The sequence below is a fragment of the Anopheles gambiae genome, chromosome 3 (assembly GCF_943734735.2).
Source record: "Anopheles gambiae chromosome 3, idAnoGambNW_F1_1, whole genome shotgun sequence".
Lineage (NCBI taxonomy): Eukaryota > Metazoa > Arthropoda > Insecta > Diptera > Culicidae > Anopheles > Anopheles gambiae.
Window position 1 is genome coordinate 18982404 of NC_064602.1, and position 19461 is coordinate 19001864.

Consider the following 19461-nt stretch of genomic DNA (forward strand, 5'->3'; position numbering starts at 1 on the left):
ATCATACGTAACCGATCCACTGGGATTTCGATTTTTCCCAACTGCTACCCTGAAGTGTTTTTGGCACGCGAAACAGTATTAAGCGAAACGTTGGTGAACAAATAACGACCTGGACGAACTAAGAACCACCTACCCTTGGGTTTGAAGTGTGCTGATGGATACAGAACACGGACACTCTCGAGACGTTACCAAACAGCAAAAAAAACTAAAAGCTTTATAAACCACTTGAAGAAGCTACACGATTTCGATTAAATGCACACGAAAATTCGTAAACGAAGGGGATACACACACTTTTCAGGTTCAACCACGCGGTCTGCAGCCTGCAACGGACAGCGTTTAAATGACAACTGAAAAGTAACGTACGAAAGTAAATATACAGGCGGCAAAGCGCGCGGTTCTGGGTGCGAGATTATTTGCGCGCGCGAGAGAGCGGTGTAGTGTTCAGCACGGGGTTCGGTTTCGAGATTTTGCACCTGCAGCCAGTCAGTCGCAGCAGGCAGCGAGGCAGACAGGCAAACCGTACGGCATCGGCAGTTCTCTCTCTCGCTCGGCACGCTCACGCAACGCTACGCCGTGTACCTGCGGACGCTCTCTGGACGGTGGATGGGTTTAAGGTTAATTGGGTTGCCGTAACGCTTGCCAACGGATTAGACGACGAGAGGATAACGTTACCGTGCGTTAACGGGAGAATTTTTATTTTAGTATCCTTCTTTTAGTAATAGTAAAGAGTTTTTAAAAAGGTTGTAAAGCAAATAAGAGTTATAAAATATATACATAAATAGAAATAGAAATAGAAAAATGCTTCAAAAGCTAGGGACATTAGCATAAAATACTATATAAGACCTTGCAAAGAGATGCTAATTTTATTGATTGATGTCCAATCCAGAATCGTAAAACAAGACTTGATTTCAAAAAAATATCATTGAAATTATATTGTTACTTTATCTTTTCTAAAATTAAAAAGCATGTTAATAATGCCTAAGGATCACACTGCACCAATCATTAATCGTGTTCAGCTTGATAGAGTCATCAATGTCACACATTTATCTGACGCTATCGTTTGATTATTTTGATGACGTGCATTGCACCTTAATGTGTTCGCTGTGCATCCGATAGGGAAAATTATCTATGTTTTTTTTAATTGATTGTCAGACAAAAGTAACGTCCATTAAGTAGCGCTACATTTTAAGCTTCTAATGGCTAACGTGTGTGTTGTACTTAGTATGATTATCATAATATGTTTTAAGTAAAAAAACTTTTTTGTAGATAATCTTGTTGTGTGCGTGACTTGGAATGTGGAACATCGCATCATCATGTGTGATTTTGTTGTAGAATTATTTCTTTTCTATTGCATTATTTCATTATTTATATTGCTCTTAAGTCCTTGCTATAAACACATGATCTGATTTTTTAAATTTATAAATATAAAGAATATATATTTTTTTACTAAATTTAAACAATCACACATTTAGCAACTGGAGAGAGTATTGCTTTCTATACAAAAATGGTTAAAAATGCATTTTAGCTACGTTTTATTTAGGCAAAAATCAAAAGGACCTTTGGGAGTAATGATTGATTACTATTTTGATATCATTTGGAACCAATTTATAGTGTCTGATTAAATTGTGCTATTCTACACACTGACAACATATCAACTAATTCACCAATAACTTCTTCTACAACGATCAATTGATTAACATTAATTGCCGAAACTAAAGCAAACTATTGATTCCTTAGAGCGTGTTGCGTCCACAGATTGCCCTTTGACAGAAAACATGAGCAAAAGCAGGAATCCCCCACAGCTTAAGTAAACTAACAGAACAGAACTGGTTCTGTTCCAGCCGAAACGGAGAGCGCTATAGAGCCCTCCCCCATCGATCACACCCGACCAATCAATCAAACCATCATCGTTCCATTGGCGGAAGTATTGAACAATATGTCTCCCACCCAGATTGTCACGCCGTTTGAACATCGTTCGGAAACATGGCACGCATTTTGACACCCGTCGTGGTACATGCTTCCTCTCTTCGGTGTTGATAACAAACCCCGTACACTATGAAGTATCGTCGCGGTCGTTCAAGGAAGTGTTTATCAAAGAAGCGCATAGATATATAGGGTACGATAGCATTGGGAAGCCCAAATGGTGGTCCGCTGCTGCTCTCTGGTCGATCAATTTCGTGTTCAGCGTACTGTTGCGATTTGGTAATTGATCATAACTGACCTACCCTCGCCCGCAGTCATTTGCATCGGTTGCCCCACCGACCGGGAGACATTAATAATTCATCCAACGAGCATACTGGCGCTAGTAAGGTCTCTAAAACGCTTTACAGAATATTAATGTCGACTGCAGCAAAGGCGAATTTTTTGGGATTCTAGTTCCCTTTTAAGCAAGGAGCTTCCTTCTCGGGCGACGATGTTCTAATCCACCTGGGAGAAACTCCTACCTGGACGGTGATACTCAAGGACAGTTTGAGGACGCCATTCAATAGTGGGTAGCGGTTCTAACGGTGACATTTGAGTCGCCACCGGCCGTAATCGTTCGTACACGAACCGTTTTCTAGGCGCGCCACAGATTCATTTAGCAAATAGCGTACCGCCTCGTTCGAGGTACGGCTGTTAGGGAGAGTCCATCCGAAAAATTGGAATATCGGCTCATAAACAGTCTGATAGCCCGCTGATATGGGGCGTTTTTACGACGTGCCGGCAGGTAGGACACGTCTGGATGGTTTTAATTTTCCAGAGTGTGATCTAACGGCTGAAGGAGATATTTACGACCTATAAAAGGATAAAGGATACATGTATTCTGGGTTACGCTTCGTTTGTACCTAAACATAAATATACCTCCTATGCTGAATTGTGTTTGTGTGGGATTATATGTTAAATATTGACAAAAAGATGATCATCCTACCACGTCCATGTTAAGCAAATTGATACAAGCAGCACAAATCAATTAAACTCCATTCAACGCCCCATCGCTAAACCGTGCTACCGGAATACCTAATGTCGATAATTTCTCATGCGGCGCGGTGTAAAATATATGGTAGCTTTTTTTTCTCTATGCACACAATATGCATAATGGCTTCGACCTTGAGTGCACTCACAGCACAGCCCCCATAGGCACATCTTCCTCACAGGCCCAAGTACACACTCTCGCGGCTTATCGTTGCAAACTTCGCGAGATTCAAGGCATCGCTCTTTCTCTACCGTCCACGCTACAGTGGGATGACGACGTCTGACTGCATCTTCTCGCGCATTTGCCACAGTGCACATCGAATGCATGGACACGTCCACGGCAGGATGTTGGACGCTGTAATTAATAATTCAGTCACATCGCCGCACACAACCTGCACAGGGCGGCACCTCCCGTTTCCGAAGGTGTCGCTGCACCTGCGTTCCTCCCCCAAACCCAACGGCACCGTTGGCTTAACCTCGATCATGAACCTGCCGCGGCGATGCCATCGAACTACCGTCCGACTGCCGGTCCGCTGAATGCATTCGGTTGGAGGATCTCGCTGTCTCAGCGCATCATTGGCTAATTAATTACGTATAAAAATGGCACCTTCCTCCTTCAGCGTAGCGTGTGTGGCAGTGTGACATGATTTGGTGTGCGTAGTTGTCACACGCCGTACGCCGTTTTTGTCTTCCGACTCTGCTCGCCTGTCGGAACTTCCGATATATTGATGTTTTCGGCCGTCGGTAGCGTTTTGTTCGATCGATTCCAAGGATCGATATTTGCAAGTGTGTTGTTAGACAATTTGTTTAATTAGAAACTAAGGAGCTGGTAAATAAATGGTAGAGATTAAAGAGGAATAAATCATTCATTGGGTATAAATAATGCACGTTGTTAGCTTCATTTTTCCGAAGGTTGCATAGGGTATATCAATCTTACAATTATTGGTGATATTCTTAAAAGAAATATCAAACCCTCCATTGATTTCATAGCAAAAAACTTCAATGACGTTTAAATCAGTAATAGAAGATAGTATTAACAAGCAGATCGTAAAAACAGATAACACTAATATAACATGTTAAGTAATTTCTCATCAGTTCCGAAAAAGGTCAAATAAGTCATTTTAATTAAATATTTTACTCAACTTGAGTCTGTGAATGTTCTTTTAATGCTCCTAGGAAGGTAGAAACCTTATCCTTCCCAATATATGATATTCCAGAATCTCAAATAAAGGAATAGGCTAATCGTATGAAATTAGGGCATTGATTATTGAGGCATTCATGCTCAAAATTATTCTCTATCACAACAATAGCTATTTCCAAAAATAGACAAGCTCTTCTGATCCGACTGTTTATCTGTGACTTCTCTAACCTAAACGTAATCGGTGAAGGATGCAAATGGGCTTCAAATTACATCAAATCTTGGAAGAATTGAAGCGGCTATCAATAGATCATCAAAATCTCAATTAAAAAAAGAGAAACCCGAATTTTCAGAAGATAATCATTGCCTGACTCGAATGATTAATTTGCGCCTAAAGCTATGCAATTGAGCATTGCCGAATTTGACGTATTCTGAATGTTGTACGTACGGTGTAGAAACAGTACAAAACAATCAATTAAATTATACATTGAGATTTGTTTTTTTTTTTTGTAATATTCTAATTTTTATTTCTTAACGATTTTCCACTCACGGTACAGAAACTACATTGGAGATATAGCTTGACCATCCTCACGAATGATAAACCGCAATTACTTCTATTCGAACGAATTCCTATCACACTCTTGACATCTGTTTCCTATGTCAAACGTGTAGAGAGCGAGAGAGAGAGAGAGAGAGAGAGAGAGAGAGAGAGAGAGAGAGAGAGAGAGAGAGAGAGAGAGAGAGAGAGAGAGAGAGAGAGAGAGAGAGAGAGAGAGAATGGCACGAATACACGCATCATATTCAATAACAGTTGACAGTAAAAATTGTTCGCTGATTAACGAGAACAAAAACAACCGCCAACTCACATCCCGCCAGATCATCCCGATCATTTTTGTGCCTTTCTATGTTGTACGTTTCCACTCGGGCCGTAAGCATCATTCAGCACAAGATGACAAAAATATTACATAACAGCTGAAGATGGGGCATTCCCCCAAACTTCCCCAAACGTTGATTATATTAAGAGTGACGAACAAAATCGTACCACGTACAGTACACGGAATGGGGAAGATAGACAAAGGTGGTATGTTTAGCTGCAGAAATGTATCGTATTTCGCTGGTGTTTTTGTTTTATTGCCAGATGGTTTGTTGTCCGTCATTAAGAAGCTAAAAGACAACACAGAAAAGTAGGAAACGAATGAGCGAATTGCCTAGTGGTTTAGATTATTGTATTGAAAGGACTTGTTTGAAATTTTACTGTTACATCTGGTTTATTATCATCATTTTAGTAAAAAAAAAAACCAACAGCGAAAACATCATCATTTCATTTAGTCGGTATTGTTCATCCGTTCATGCATTTGAAGCGTCATTAATGATAAATTACTCAGCTTCGCAGTGGCTACTACGTGAAGTGCATTTTTTTACTCTCAGGCAGTCGTTCAAAACACGTGAGACGATCGCTGCCGTAGACGCCGTTTGAAAAGAAATATCTAACGCAAACAGAACCGACCATACATCAATTTGGTATCTTATTAACCCATGTTATCCTGAATATAAATTATTTCGCACATCTTTTTCTTCCCCCTTCAAAATATGTCACCAGCAGTATGCTATACCTCTAATCTCGTTAAACAGTACATATAAACAATGCGTACAATTGTAATACTTTTACACACCGTTTCTAGTCTCTTTGACGATCATTGTCGGACATGTTCGCGACACAAACACGCTAAAACAATTTGCAATACATTCCTGCGGGACCTGTGATGATAAACGCGCCACCCACGGTCCCACCTGCCCAGCATCCGCCCCACTGCTATGCTCTCGAATAAATGATGACGATCGTATATTTATTTTACAACAATCGCCAGCCAGCCAGCTTTTGGCAGACGGCCAATGTGTGCCGTTTGTGTGTCGTTTAATTACTGCCGACAATTTATAGTTCCACCCTTGGCTCTTGGACTCGGCGTTTGCTCCATTTTAGAACGCCCGTAAAACGTTTGAGAATGCTGCAGCGTCCGAAACGGCAAACAGATGGTGTGTGAGTTTTGAATTGTTGTAGTGCCAAGCGAAGGAACATCAAATCTCGGCTTTTGTTTTGTTTTGTTTTTTGTTTTTTTTTTTTTTTTTTTTTTTTGTGAGAGCTGGGTGACAATTTCATTCTGCAAAAACGAGCTGAACTTTACGCCCTCGATCGCGCGATCGTGTTAACCTTCAGCGAACAAAATAGTTTGGGGAGGGTCGGTAATAAGCGTCGCATGTCAAATTTTATGTCACGCTCGCCAACAATGAGGGAAAGGTATTGGCGGTTTAATAGTGAGCAGAGTTTAGTTAAGAGAAAATTGGTTTATTTTTTTGAAAATTGTGATTTTTTTGTCTATTTTATTTCGAGATAGATTCTCTCGCTATGCATAAAAATAATTGATTTTTCTCGCTTCTTTGCAAAACGCTTGTCTTATTCCATGTTTCTTTTCTATTTCATATCGCTCCGATTGCATTATTGCAAATTAATTACATCGACTGCTGCTGTACCCCGTGTTGGTCTGGTGCCATTCGGGCGCCATCGAACGAGAAGCATTCAGTATTGTTATTTGGCCTTATCTCAATCCGGGTGCCGGCATTCCAGTGCCCCAAATGGGGCACATTGTGTGTGCCCCGGTCTGTGTGCCTCCCAAATACCACCAATCCACCGAAGCAAACAAACAAATAAAATACCATTTATCTCATAGATTAGTCCCACGCCGCGGATCCAGCCCCGGTGCATTCGCTACCACGATGCAAATTATTGTAACACGCTGACGTAAGGCACGTGTTCGTACGAGCTTTTAATTACTTTTATCGCATTTAACTGCACTCGGTAGTAGGTGTGTACGCGTGTGTATGGAATAATGATGAAATAATTATGTGCTTTTTATTTCATTTTTTTTCTGTATTTTAGGAATTCATATTCCGCGTGGGAATTTATTCGCCAAGGAATTAATAATTAATTGCGAAGAAAATGGCACTTTGTTGCCTTCTAAATGATCCCTTACCGTTATGATCTCATGTGCATGAGGTCAAAATAATGCCATAAAAATGGTGCTAAATATAATTTCCGAATAACGATTGAAAGCTCGGAATAACAAGCCATTCCTCTTCGATTGAGCTTTCACCCGGGAACGCAGCTGGGAATCCCCAATCGTAAAATGGCACGAATTTATTGTGCATAGAATCTAAACATTTCATTCTACTGTCAATCTTCATCAACAACGGGCACAAAGGGCACCACCGAAAGAGGATGGAGCGAATAATCGTGCTTCTAGAATAACAAAACCAACCCGGCAAAGACGTCACTGCGCCCGTGCGAAAAAGCATCATGCGCCTCTCGTATGACGTCGAAGGATGTCGGAATCACAAAAGAATCAGCAACCGCTGAACCGCCGCCGCGTCCGTGTTTTATCTGCGAGACAACAATTATGTACGATCTCCAGCGGCCAATAATTGGTCTCCGGGTACCGCTGGTGGGCTCACAGGGTTCGGCCGGTTTGGGGAGGTTGGTTCCGTTTTGTCCCGGGGGAAAACGAAACGTTATCAAATAGCGCCCGATTACCGCCTCTTGGGCGCATGTTGCTTATTTTATCATGAACTCATACAGAAGCGAGCGCGCGCTCCCGGCCGAGGACATATTTGCATGCTTACGTAGAACGGCATATTAATTATGGAGCTTAGGTAAATGTTTGATGGTTAATTTATTCCAGCTGGATGTGCTGCTGGTCCAGCTCTCCGTGCAAACGGTAAGATGATACCGTAGTCGTCGTTATCGAGTGTGTGTGTTTGTGTTTGTGTACGTGAGGATGAACGAAGATCGCAACTATAGTATCTGATATTCTTTAATCAGAGTCAGAATGGGAAACAGGCTATGACGCTTTTCTCGCGGATCTCGAGGGAAATTAATTATTGCTGTGTGCTTGCTCTCCACGTGGCTGTCAATCAATTATTATGGGAAAATTGTTTCCAGTATGATTAATATGCGTTACACACATGCGCTTACAAGTGTAATTTTGCATGCTCTTTATGTATCGTTTAATATCATCTGTGTACACTAAAATGTTTCAGTGTTATGTCTATACCAGGAAAGCAAAAACTGGAACAACTTGGAAAAATTGTCATTTCCTTCATACCTCTTTTTACTCTTGTTACCATAAATGCATTGGCAGCATAATAATAATTATACCAGATAATTGAATGAAATCGTTCGTGAATTTTTCATCGATGTCTTAACGCTTTGATACCAAAACAATTATAATTAATTCTCTTATCCTATCCTTTGGCTATTGTGTATCAAAATGTCTGTAATAAATCATTTGAGGATTTGTATTCAGAAAGATTTTTGAAAAAAAGTTAATTAGAAACATACTATTCTTTATAACTCTACATCTTCAAACTCCTTTCATGGTATATTCAAAAATAATGCTTCATTTCAATATGAAGCCATTCACATTGCATTCCCTTAAAATGTTGTCAGCATCGATCATTAAACAGTCCATATTGAGCATAATAAAAAAAGCTCCCTTGGCACTCTGCTTGCATCCCATGATCCCATGATAATTAAGAAAATTCAATTCCCATAATGTGTCGAGTCATTGCATTGCTCTCATCACACCTACCTGGGAAGATCGCTTTTTTTTTAATACCCCTTTAGCTTAACATTTAACCAACAACAGTGTCCTGCAGGTGTATGGTTTGCTTCCCCCCGTGGCGTTCCAATCACGCTCCGTCAATTGCATCGCCCCGTTTAATTAAGCGAGCACGGTACATTTGCTGGAAAGGACACATCCGTGATCGTCGTGGGCTAATAATCCATGAAAATCCCCTGCTTTAACACGGCAAAGTGTGTCAAAATGAAGATTTATGCAATAAAATATATACTTATGTATCAATCTCGCCCACAGTTCTGCAAGTAGAGCGAGGAAGATGGGTATGAAAATTTGAACCGATAAACAGGGCTTCCTTTTAAGTCGACCGACCAAAAGAACTGCGTCACTCTGTGACTCGGCTGATGGTCAGTTGTAGGTGGGCAGTCTAGTAGTAGTAGGTAACCCCATTAAACCAGCGACACTCAGGGGGGGGGGAATCACTTCGAATTGAAATGCTAAAAATACATTAAAGTTCAACGGAGACCATCGGGGAGCGGCCGTCTTGGTCAGCTTCTGCTGTGTTCTTGTTGTTCTGCTTGTTTGGTGTATGAAAGTGATACGCGTGGTATCATTGCCACAAGTTTTATGATGACACAGATTCCGTCTCCGTGGAGCAATCGCAGTGCAATAGCAGTGTTGTTGATAAGATAAAAAGTAACAAGCGCCAGCAATTAAGCACGTGCCGATGGTGGAACAACAAGGGCTTACGAAAATAAAGAAGGGGGCTGAGGCAATTTGACGCAATAGCAATACAATTAAAATCACGCTACCTGGTGATAATCGGGGAATCGGTGTGGTCGTAAAAAGATATGTTTCGAATCAAATCAAATCTTCGACAAATTGAATCCGATTTCGCAGAGTGTGCAAAACATCACATGTGTATTGAAATAGCATACATTTAGGCGCTGAAATAACCGAGAGGCCCATACGAGAGCTCGATAGGTTATAATTGGAAATCAATATTTAAATACGTTGTACATTAGTTTTCATGAAACTTCTGGATAATCGAGCTAAGTCACTAAAGTAGATTATTTATTAGATTATCACTAAATCGATAATACGAGTACGTCCTTCTTTTAAGCTGTTGAAGATGATTGTCTACCTTTTAAGTGGATCGTTGTTACAGCTTGGATCGTGAGCTCTGTGAAGTGCTGTGTAACTATTGGTAACACATTGGCACGCTTTCCTATACTTATCTCTATACTTGTCGGAGCTATTATCGAAGGAAATATTATTTATAAGATAACGAACATCCTGGCTGATTTAAACTAATGCTATATCAAGTATGCTGTTGAGTTTTTTTATGAAAGGGATTACATTTTTGACGGAGAAAGGGACGATGTGCTTTTACGCAATTCTTCCCTTATAATTCAACTTTGAACGTGTAAAGTAACATGATACTGTGGTGCGTTGTTGTAAAACTCAAAATTTTCGCCTGTGTGATGTTAACAATTTTTCTTTTTTCCTCCGCTCACAAACAGCTAATGCTCGTTCGCGCGTTTGTAAGTTTTATGATCGGTGGTAGTTATGCTACTATTTATAACCGATAGCCAACTTTATCGACATTCTTCCTGTCGGATTGCCCAATGTCCTGCCTAAGTCGTCTATCTTCAGCCTGCCGAACGAAGGTACGAAGAATCATCAACAACGCCCAAACAGAGAGACCGCTCGGCGTTCTTCTCTCGCTCTCTTTCCATCCCACCATTTAACCCCTTTGCCGAACGATCTCGCGCGCGATCGTGTGGCAAGTAAAGTGCGCAAAGTGCGATGCTACGTTCTGCTGCTACCATTTTGACCGGTCATTCGAAGTTGATCTGCCGTGCGGATAGTATCGTGCCGTGTGTTTCGCTCCCGGTTAGCAGCCATTTTACGAGTACAAACCGTAGCAGCAGCAGCAGCAGTAATTGTCGCTGTCGAATAAAAACGAAGAGCAGATAGTAAAGCAAAAAGGTATGCACATCCTCGACTTCTTCTCTCGAACCAAACGTTATCTATCGGTGTACATTCGGTGCTCTTATCTGAGAAACACCGTTTTTTTCCCCTTGTGACACAATTGGCATCACACAGCCAAGGCAGGTGGCAATTGTACCTTGCCAGTCGTAGATTGCAAACAGTGTGTGAGGGTGTACCATCATCATCAGGTGATAGTTCCAACGAACGATCGTTTTGTTGCAACCGTTTGTTTTATATCGGACAAAATAGCGTCACTTACCTTGCGGGAGGGTACCAATTAGCACTACAGCAGTGCCCTGTTTTAAAGGTAAAGCCGAAACCATTATAAAATAAGTGTGGACAGTTTGTGTGTGTGAATGTGTGTGTGTGTGTGTGTGTGTTTGTGGAAGAAGAATAGCGTGAAAGCAACGCGTACTGAAGGTGATCATTAGATGTCAACTACCAATTAAAGGTCGTTGACACGTAAGATCGATCTGCTGGTGGTGGGTAGATAGGTGGAGCAAAAGGTGCTAGTGAATGTACAAAGTATCATAAAAGTATCATGCTCATGTGATAGTTGCACTAAAACTTTGATCATGAACTTTCTTTTGTTAAAATCCATCCAGAATAGTTAAAATCAAAAGCTAACATATACACGTGCAAGCGTGTGCGAAATGGCTACGGAAGAAAGTGTACGGAATTGCATCAAATTAGGCGCTAAACACTCACACGCGAAAAGGATGCTCATCGGTTTAAAGGCGCCATTATTTTATTTTTCACCACGAACTTACTTACCTTTTTACACGAACGGTGTAGCATGTAGTTGTGCAGTGATACACACTCTAGGCAGAGCAGATTGTTGAAGCTGCCAAAGTGAAAGAATGACTAAACGTTTTCCTTCCTTTTATTGATTGGTCTACCGATTTCGGTAACCGACGACTAACATTAATCATTGCGCCGTTCCTTCCTTCGCATTCCGCGTGAGGTTTAAATAGAAATTCTTTCTTAATATTAATCAATAGCCGACATAACTCATTTTCAAGAATAACGGCGCACATATCTTTGCCACCCGGGGGGGGATCTGTCCTACCAACAACAGAGCCAAGCAAAAATAAAAATCCAAACAAAACGTGTTTGAAAATTAAGAAACCAAAATAAATGAGCAAGCAGAGAGATGAGAGTGAACCCCCTACTTGATGCTGACAATCACCTCCCTCCCCCCCCTTTGTGGGCAATCATTGTCCGCAACCCACTTGTGGACCGTCCACGCAAGCGCGCGCGCCATCGGCACTGTGCTGCGGACCACAGCGGTTCTCTGCGTTCAAGTGTCATTGGAAGTGATTTGCGGCGACGCCCGCACAGGATTCCCATTACACACTCAGACACACACACACACACACTAGTTTGTGTAACGAAGCTGACCGATTTATGAAATTATCGCTTCATTTGTTTCGGTGCGACCGACACCCGGCCGGGACTTAACACTTGACATCCTGTTGTATGCCGGCATGTTGCCCGGGGGTGGCAAGGAGGAGGTCGGCACGGCGCAGAGGGGTTAAGCGCTAAGTGTGTTTATTAAAAGCGATTCAACAAATTAGTTAATAGGTCATTTGAGGCCCGCACGAAAGGGTTTCAATGTGGAATGTTTGGATTTATCTTACACGTTTGCCTCGCTGTTGGCTGCAATGTGTAACGGTCGAATATTTAAAAATTAAACCCTTTAATACATGTAACTTATTTGCCTTATTTTTGACTTCAAACACAACACTGCAATACACAGTATGGACCGAAATTTTCCTTTCCGTCACAACGTCACGGAGGCGTGAGTTGTTATGAAAGCTATCATTCGAGAAAATAATAATTCGATAAACAACCAAGCGGACCTGTAGGGCCGTAAACAACGATCCGTTGAATTCTCTCAGCGCGTATCCATGGCAACATCTATTAACAAACCAATGCCCCGATGCACAGCATCCGCCACACACTAAGTTTACCTATTATCCCCCTAAAATTAGCCGCACATTGAAAATGCACAAAGTTGATGCACACACAATACGTGCTGATTCGTGCTGAATGCCGGCGGCGTGGAGAGAAGCAATTTCCATTCCCCAAAACAACGCTCCGAAGTTAAACAGCGAGCCGAGTTAGGATAATAACGCGTACAATCACAGCCGGTAAACGATCGTGTGCTCTAGAATGGTGTGTGCAGCTGATCGGGGGAAGCAAACAATTTCGCACAATTGCAGTTGCTGCAAAAAGCACAGGTACCGCTCGGTCCCAAATAGATCATTGGCTTGGGCCTATTTTGTCACGCACGACGATCCGATTCCGACGATCGTGTAGATGATTAGGCATTTTTGGAAGTGGGCGACATGTTCGATGAGTCTTATGATAGAGACGATGCTTCGAACGTGTCCATGCACTCCAAACACTCCCGCGAGGTCTTTGTACAACTCGAAAAGATAGACTACAGCAAATTACGAGAGCATTTAGCTGTTGTGGAGTACATGCGACACACTTCGTACTCCTGTAACTTAGGGGAGGGAGGTGGACATGTCTGATCCGGACGTTCGCGCGCGCATTTTTACAGCCTTGTGTGCATGCGGTAAAAATTAGCGACTTCTCCTCGCGCATACAAAACAATCATAATCGTGTGGACGCGGAGACCTAGTGGTGGAATGGTACCGACCTTGTTGGAGGGTGGGTGGTGGGTGGTGTTTAAATTATTGTTCGCCGGTGTGCCGAGGTAGGGTTGACAGCTTGGGGAGTGCTCGATCAACAACAACAACACCCCGAGTAGGACGGAACGAAGAAGCATTTTGATGATCGGTAGCGTCTAAGGTTCTTCCTCTGGGGGCCGCGTTGAATGATCTAACCCTACAAAAAAATGAGTGCTGGCGTGCTCTGGTACGGAAGATGCACGGGTTTCCCAATTTAAAACGTATTCCGCCCGCCGAATGGACGCTTCCGTTCTCGCTGCCAACGGATGCCATCTGTGCTGATGGCTGATTAAGCTCGCGGTTGTGTTGAAGATGCGTGAGCAGCTCCACCTCCCATTAGCCGAAGGGGGGAGGTTCATTGCGCTCGGGAAGCTCGCACTAATCCAGCGTGTAGGAAGCTGGATCTATCTCCCGATCTGTTCTCACTTTTAAGCGTAATAATCGTAGGCTGGCCGTTAGATCATGGTCTATTACTCTATGTGTGTGTGTGTGCGAGTTGGGTTGCGTGGCGTGATTCGTTAAGATGTTTTGACTTATTTTGAAGCCCGGCCAACGGCTTCAAGCACGCAAAAGGGTCAAATAGAGGTAGCGTTCTTTCGTGCTCGAATGAAGATACAGCAAAAGCAAAACAACGCGATCGCGATTTGTGATTCATCACGCAGGTGAGTGTGTGATTTAGACGGATGCGAATGGTGGTGTGGTTTTTTTTTGCTATCACTCGCTCCCCATTTTTCGTTCACACTCTGAGGTTTCGTGGTTTGTGGGTTAATAGTCGCCTAATGATTACTCATTGGAAAATTTTCGTTGCAATCGTTCGCTGGAACGGCGGTGACTTTTGGTGGAGGAAATGATCAACGTTTAATTGTTTTACTGCTGCTGGGTGAAGTGAAGGAAAATACCAACCCCCTGTGGAGGCTGAAGGTGAATAATTCAAGTTGATAATTTGTAAATGTTAATCGCTTGTTTTGCTTTGTCAGGAAATATGACAAATATGGCTGAGTTTGGCTTCCAGAAGGTGTCGTTGGTTGTGGATTATTACCAAATTATTATTATTTTTTTAGCATAAAAGCCTTTGTTTCATCGATTTTTTTTCGAATAAAATTGTTTGATTTACACACAAGTTCTTACAAAAAACACGCACAAGAGAAGTGTGATTTTTTAAAAATAAATATCCTTTGCAAAAATGATAAATTCCTTGTTTTATGCATTAAAATAGTTGAATATTAATTTTTGATTATTTACCGGTTGTGAACAAAGCAGTAGGTGCATTATTGAGCATCATCATACCTTTTAGTAATCACAACTGTTTGTCAACCCCAACGAGAATCAACAGAGACTCAAGCATCTCAACGCGATGCTGGACAACCTTTATTGCACCTAATAACGTCCAATTGCGCAGATGTTGAATCAACGCAATTCTCCTTAGAAGTAAAGAAAAAACCCACTCCCACCGCCCCCCCCCCCCCCCCCCCACCATCATCACTCTAGGAATGTTGTTTAACATCCTATTGAATCATATCACGATCGCAAGAAACGACAATGATAATCACGATCCACCAACGGTCAAATTGATTGTTGCGATCGCAAAATGATTCCTTTATCCCCGATCGACACATATCACTGGCTAATGGCTAGAAGCGGCTAGCAACCAACCGCCAAACTACAATTTAATTGCAGAGTGGGCAAATAAATCCAAACAAAGTACCGCAGATTGTTGATAATTGTCACTGAGCATTTGTTTGCACGTGTGGCACACTGGAGACACTGGTCTTTAGGCAAGCGGATTTACGTTTTATTGGGCATGTCTTAACGAGCGACTGTTTGGTTAGCCGGTATTAAGGACGCGGCACTCCTAGGTCGAGGTGAAGTCACCGATTCAGGGTCTAATTACGTCTAGTTTTATGCGTAATCTTTCTGGTTTTTAGTCGTTCATCTTCCAGAAAGGACTGAAAGCTTGTGTCATTGTCGTTTCATTCCAGGAAAATAAAGCCCAACCAGCTATAGTTGTAGTGCGTCATGTAATGTTTCTTGTTCAGCGATAACACGCGTCTAATGCAAATTATCTTCACCGGTAACTGATACAGCATTATTCCCACATTCCACAGAGCAACCACAAGAAATTTGACTCCTCAGTGGTTTTCCAGCTCATCGTGAACCCTTCCAGTTACACAATTTGTGCGCAACTAGAACACAACAAACCAACCACAAATACTTTTTCATGTATTCGCGGTAGGCACGCGACTGTAGACAAACTGTGAAGGCCAGCCGGCTAAAGCCGCGTTCGTCACTTGACGCGCGATGAATCTTTCGTTTGCTTCGCGAGTAAAACGCCCCGCTCTGGAGCGAAATGGAGGAAATAGAATTGTGCTACACATTTGGTTTTGTTTTCCGTTACTGTACCGATCCGGTCGATGGTGGGGGCCACCACGTGGTGCACCACCTCTTCCCTCCTCCTCCCCCTGTTGGCTTATCGTTTGTTTGTTCCGTGGGCAAATACACACCTGTAGCGGCTTTTGTAAAGTTGTTGTATGTAGTGCTGCTGCAGCTGCTGGTTGTTTACTGATTTTAATTAATTACGTACCCTAGCCCCACCCGGCACGAATGCAATAAACTACAAAATAGGATGCAATGAGGATCATTTAGCAAAACGGGGGCGAGGGCGAGCTCTGTACGGGAATTGACTGCTCTCTTTGGAGAAGGCTTTTAACAAGCAATGCTTAAATAACAATTGACACGACGATGCACTGATTCAGCAAATCCCACCGCGTGGGGGCAATTTAAATGACAAAGATAACGGCGACTTGCATGAGGCGCAAAACGCAACGGTGCTTGCGTGTGAGATAGCGATCTGTGGATGTCGAATTTGCGCATACTTGTGCTAATATTTGTGTGCTGGTTTGATTGTATTTAAAATTTTAATCATCTCACCAAGGACACGTCTCTAAACTGTTGCATGCATTTTTTTCGTAATGATTCAATCGAAACAATCTTAATTGATAATAATAAGTTATTTAAGTTTTTCTTCTTTTAAACATACCCACTTCTTAGTGATTCGGATTGCATGCAACACCCTGTGGCGTTTATTACCGAGAATCTTTGGCTCGATCGTTGTATTTATGAGTACACTGTAGCTTTTTTCAATTGACTCTCTTCTCATCTAAAACCGATGCGCTTCTCAGGGCTCCACACCCGTCAAAAGGTCAATCGCCGTGACCAAGTATGTAATTCATCTCCGTGCTGCATCTTGGTTGCATGGCACGATGCAATTTGCACCCGGAATGACATTCAAATTCACAGTCATTCAGTCGAGGGTGAGTGTACAAGTGGTTGTTCTTGCTGCTGCTGCTGCCGCAATTAGCCTACCATTTATCAAATCACGCTCAGCTGATGGTAAGTGAGGCTGGGCCTATGGCCACAAACGCCGCGCGCAAATGCTTCCGGATTGGATCGGCTTACAGATACGCTCAGGCACACTATCGTCGTGCAATTAAATAATCGCTACCGTAGCTGTGCATCGGTGACAATGCCAACGTTTGCCACCTTTATTTTCCGTTCGCCCCTTTTCATTTCGGTACAAAATTGTGTTAGAAGCACTCGGCCAACGATTGGCGACAATTGACGCACTTTATTGAAACATTAATCATTGCACGATAAACATCAGTGCAAGACCTTCGCTACGGCTCTCGGCTGATAGGGTCCGGTTTGCCTGTCCATCAATCATGGTTAAAGTGGTGGTCTCGTATATGCTTTTTGGTGTTGTTAGGCCCTTTTTAATGCTGTCCCACCAATAGATTTGTTATCTTAAATTGTACATGTGTTGTTACTCGCTGGGAAAGATGGACAGTGAATTAGGCTTCCTATTTGAGGCATCAATTGTAATGGCAAAAACTAGGATAAATAGATAACTAGAAAAATTGATCGCTAACCGTCACCTTCAGTACATATATGTATCGATGTGTCACCTTCATTATTTGCTTTAGTAAAAGTAACTACTAAGGTAAGTGTATCTGCATCTCCGTTTGTGGGATGCAATTGCGGCACTTTCCAACTTGGTAATCGTGCGGTTGCTCCTCCCGATACGTGTGCATCGTCAATTATCATTCCAAATGCATCTCACTGACCTAGTCAAGCTGGCAGTGGGTGGCAATGACCACCATCATCGGCTCCCTTGCTTCAAGGATACGGCATTGGTTTGCTTTCATGGTATCTTCGCTATTGCCTTTCCTGCAACAAGTGCATCCAAACTGTACCTTGAGCGTCTTGCATGCTGTTTAAGTTACAGTGTAAAATGCTAATGAACGTAAGGAGGTTGACATCCGTTGGTGGAGTTTACATTGTACGTAAACCACGCGTTTGAACTGAAGGTAAAATTGTTCATTTACATTTATTGAAGGATGTGGCAATAATATTGAACCAATTTTCTGATTTAGATTTGTATCTTGTTACTTATACGATTAATCCATGTTTCTAGTTAGATTTATCATATTTATCGTTGTGTAATGTGTAATGATAATAATTTGAATAAATCTTACAATACGTAGCTGTTTACTGATTTAAACAAATGTATTACGTTTTCAAAAGTTTTTTTTTTAAATTATACTATCGTTATGATATATTTTTGTAATAAACAGCCTAGACTATTTTCCAAAATATGCTTTACAAAATGGGGTTGAATCGAAAAAAAGTAGCCATTCATAACATTTATTATCAATCAACCAATCAATCATTCGTGGAATCATAGCCTAACTTGTAGCAAATTGTTCTCTTTGAAACACGTTACCTTTCACTTTATAGCATGTTGTGTTACGCGTTATCGACGTTACACTTGCTAGCGATTTTGTACGCGATACCCGTGTGTACAATATTGCTTGCCACTTGCAGCTAACGCATGTAATCTCCACATGTTAAGGTCCATTTAGAGATCGCATCAAGAAGAATATTATTTTTCGATGTTTTAAAATATTTGTTCAGCTAACGGTACGATAGCTGCTATAAGTATTGTGCGTAATTTTCGTGTGAATAGTTGAGGATTACAATTTTCTTTATTTTGCTAAATAGTACGCCAGATTACTACACCAATGAAATATAGTAACAAAATCAAATTTTCACATACAGTCTAACTCGATCTCTAAATGTATCTTTATACCCTCTATACTAATTCCCAATCACCAGGTTAGCGGTCGGCTCTCACCCCATACAAAGGTTTTGTTAAATTTTTTGACCAAAGTTTTTAATAGCTTTTTAATAGTTTTGTAGAAATTACATCCCACTGTTAAGACAATTCGATTTCACTTTCATTTTTAGCCATAGGATATTTGGAATTCATCGAAGCTTAACCATTTACGGATATTGTACGTTGTAGTTACGGAACCCACTGTTGTAAGTTTTGTTTTGGTTGTAACAGTTGTTGTAATGCAATGAGCATTTATCCCAGGAATTCTACGGTCGTGCCGTAGAAAAAAACACATTGAAACGGCAGGGAACGATGAACTCGCGATGGTGTCACGCGCAATGCATGATTGGGTCTTTATTTTGCCGGCACGGTTGCGGTTGCGACATTCACTTTCTTCCTTTTCTCATTTTATTTACTTCTGCGTTAGTGGTAGGATTAATCTGTAACGACGTTGCTTCTGCGGTGTAATATGCAAATCCAGCGTACGACCGACGTTTACCTTGTGTTCTGGTACAATTAAATGTGTCCCCCGTCGTGGACCCGTGTCGGATGCGTTTTGCACAGCCGGTTGTTCAATTCACTATGCATATGTAGTGTGTATATGAAGGTGTGCACGATCTAAAGCACAATGTTGATCTCATCGGTTATTGACTTTTGACAGTAATCAAAATATGCATGTTATGAACTAACAAATAATGAATAAAATGAAATTTTGTAATGCAATTCTGTTTTTTTTCTTTTTTGTAAGCTTTGTCTAATATAACGTGTAAAAATTTACTGTTTCTAAAAATTCTTTCAATATCATGTTATTTTTCATTTTCATTTTTTATTTATTTTTCGTTGAAATGAAAATAAACACTTTTGAATAAATCA

The 19461-nt window shown here is 41.6% G+C and overlaps 2 protein-coding genes across 9 annotated transcripts in view; one reads left to right on the forward strand and one right to left on the reverse strand.

The window, feature by feature from the left end:
• Window positions 1–344, reverse strand: part of LOC1279812 (aquaporin AQPAn.G) — a 40650-nt gene extending 40306 nt beyond the window's left edge. Inside the window, exon 1 of one of the 3 annotated variants that reach the window (XM_061654960.1) lies at window positions 134–344. The gene's annotated coding sequence lies outside the window, so the exon portion shown is untranslated. The remainder of the gene's footprint in view (window positions 1–133) is intronic. The other 2 variants (XM_061654966.1, XM_061654964.1) reach the window with 2 other exon arrangements.
• The window catches only part of LOC1279813 (aquaporin FA-CHIP), a 76091-nt gene that overhangs the window by 48019 nt on the left and 8611 nt on the right, over window positions 1–19461 (forward strand). For 2 of the 6 annotated variants that reach the window (XM_061662719.1, XM_061662722.1), the window contains exon 1: window positions 10502–10713. The exons of 2 other annotated variants lie outside the window; for them this stretch is intronic. The gene's annotated coding sequence lies outside the window, so the exon portion shown is untranslated. Of the gene's footprint in view, window positions 1–10501; window positions 10714–10835; window positions 11024–19461 lie in introns of those variants that run through there. 2 more of the 6 variants (XM_061662720.1, XM_061662723.1) reach the window with 2 other exon arrangements.